The sequence below is a fragment of the Rhagoletis zephyria genome, unplaced genomic scaffold (assembly GCF_001687245.7).
Source record: "Rhagoletis zephyria isolate East Lansing unplaced genomic scaffold, Rhagoletis_zephyria_1.1 Rzeph_scaffold_09570, whole genome shotgun sequence".
In the NCBI taxonomy this organism is placed as follows: domain Eukaryota; kingdom Metazoa; phylum Arthropoda; class Insecta; order Diptera; family Tephritidae; genus Rhagoletis; species Rhagoletis zephyria.
In genome coordinates this window covers 20,136-22,849 of record NW_016166648.1, presented here as the reverse complement: position 1 = coordinate 22,849, position 2,714 = coordinate 20,136, and positions in this window count along the sequence as shown.

The window sequence follows — 2,714 nt, the reverse complement described above, 5'->3', positions numbered from 1 at the left end:
CCATTAATAGGATGGGAATGTATTGAAGTGCCTTGACCGTCTGAATTCGAAGCCAAAAATGGAGGTTATACTATACGCCACATTTAGTGCAAAGAAGACAGCAGCATTGCAGTGGAATGTCCTAATCGCCAGAGGCAGATTATCGAATGAAACAGGTCCAACATCTCCCAATCTCGAAAAATAATTTTGCTAAATTTTTCCACAAAAGCTAGAGGATTTTAAACCCCTGAAATACTGAAATAGCATCTTTATTTCGCTTATATTTTTCGATCTTTTGTAAAAGAAGCACATAAATATTCAGATGCACCACATATTTGTAGATAATTTTTCCATAACATTGTAATTTGTGCTCGCGATTTTTAAAAACATTTTGGAAGCACGAGTGGCATTTAATGTATTATTTTCAGACTCGGATTTCGGCCAATCACAACGCAGTGATTAACATCCGGAACGAGCTGAATTGCAAAGGGTTCCAAATGGTTCCACTTCCCTTTCATCTTTAAGAACTTCTTTACGTTTACAACATTGTCATGGTAGCGTTCTTATTTGGAGTTTCTCAAGTTGAAGATACAATCCCTCATACAGTCAGCAAATTTTTTGTGGCGTAGTTTCGCCTAATGAATATATTTTCCTTTCACAAAATTTGAAAATTTCCTCCACACCACAGCCCGTTGGACAGGTAATAGTACCCGAGAAAAAATAGCAAGCTGTGTGTATTTTCTTGTTGATTTTCGAATCCATATACGTAAACAAAGTGGGAAATTTTAGAGTAAAATGTAAACAAAAATGACTAATTAAAGACGGAATTCTCAGCAAAAGTAAAATCAGCTGCTCTACTGCTGCTACCTGTTCAATATGCTTTGCTCCGCACAATATATTTATTCAATGTAAAATCCACTGAAAAAAACTTTTAGAAAACTAAATACTTGTGAAATTTCTTTTAGTAATTTTAACAACAATCATTAACGTCTAATTTCGATTCAGACTCACAAATACCCAGTTTTTCTACGCAAAATAATAACTTCAGAAACCCTCTACATACATATGTGTTCCTATTTAAAAGACGTTTTCAATAGATTGTTAGTTCCATCAGATCGTTTATTTAGTTGTTCGCAATTGTTGCCAGTGTTGACAAATCGGAGATCTTTCATTGCTGAAGCAATGGAGTTAGTAGAACTTGAAGCGAATAGTCGTGAGATTAATTAAAGCTTTAGGAACTTGTAAGCATTAGAAATAAATTCTCAACAGCATCTCAAATTCAGGATAAAAGAAATTTTTCTGAGTTCGTTTTATATTAGATAATAATGTTTTTTATTCTAAATTTAAAAATTTGTCAAAGATTTGAAAAAGAATGTACGCTGTTTTGCTTGTTACCGTCCCAGTCCAACTTAAGCTGAAAATCAGGGTTGCTTGAAATAGTGAAATGAATATCTTAAATGAGATTTAGAAATGCAGCGAATTTTAACATTAATTAAAACTACATTGTTATTTGTGTATGCAATGTATGCTGAGCTCATTTCTTAAATTTTTTGTTATCTGAAGACCAAAGCTAAAAAAGTAATTTCACTTAATAATCCACACACCACACAAGTGATTTCAAACGACATACATAGTTGACAGACACTCAAAATCACGCTTCAAAATAGACATTTGTTTACCGTTTTTCACAAGTAGTTAACAAATTTAATTAAATCGCTTGAACAATGAGCGCGTGCTAAGTAATTCAGTGCGTAAATAAAAAAATGTACACAAATTTTTTTTTGTTTCAAATAGAAAAGTGTAACTAAATAAAAATGACATCACATTGAATAATTGAACCCGGAAAAACAAGTCATACGCGGGTGTTAAAGAATATCGTTAAACAAAGGAACTTATGTAGATATGTATTAGCCGTTGTATGTAAGTGTTTAATCAGTCCTTATTACAGGCTACATCATCGCGGGCTCTTTTATTTTTGCCTTCTTGCGGGGTGCCAAGTCTTTGTGGGTGATACAGTTTTGAAATGCGTACATATGTATGTATATATGTATATATGTAGTATGTACATAGTGCATAGTGTAGTGCATGCACATTATTCATTTATTCCTATGTACAATAAAGCGTGACTAATAGCGATTGCATGACAGCAGCACTCACTGCATATTTGTATATTTCATTTTTTATTGCATTACTTTGTTTATATATGCTTTGTAAATGAATTGAGTGGGAGTCGAAACGCCACAATGCACGGAAAATATGCATTTAATATATATATATATAGGATAATGGCGTTTTTTATAGCGAAAAATGTAGATTTAAGTTTTAGGATATTGTTGAATACTAAGTTAAACGTGGATTGTTATCGGTAAAATTATTATTTTTATCGTCGTTTTTATTTTCGATATTGTTACCTTCGATATTATTATCTTCGATGTTATTATCTTCGATATTATTATCGATCTATATATATTACTATTATCACCGACATTATTATAATATTATAACTATTTAATATCTTTATTATTATCGATATCAATATATATAATATATACTATACCGTAATATATAATATATACGGTAATATATATGTATTACCGTTTTTATTTTTATTGCAATCGCTCGTTTTCTTCACATACGCTTTTCAATTCGCAATTTCTCTTGAAAGCTTAGTATTTTTTAATGCTCAGACCAGGGATGCCATTCATTTTATCTTACTCCCCGTTGGCCACCTCGAA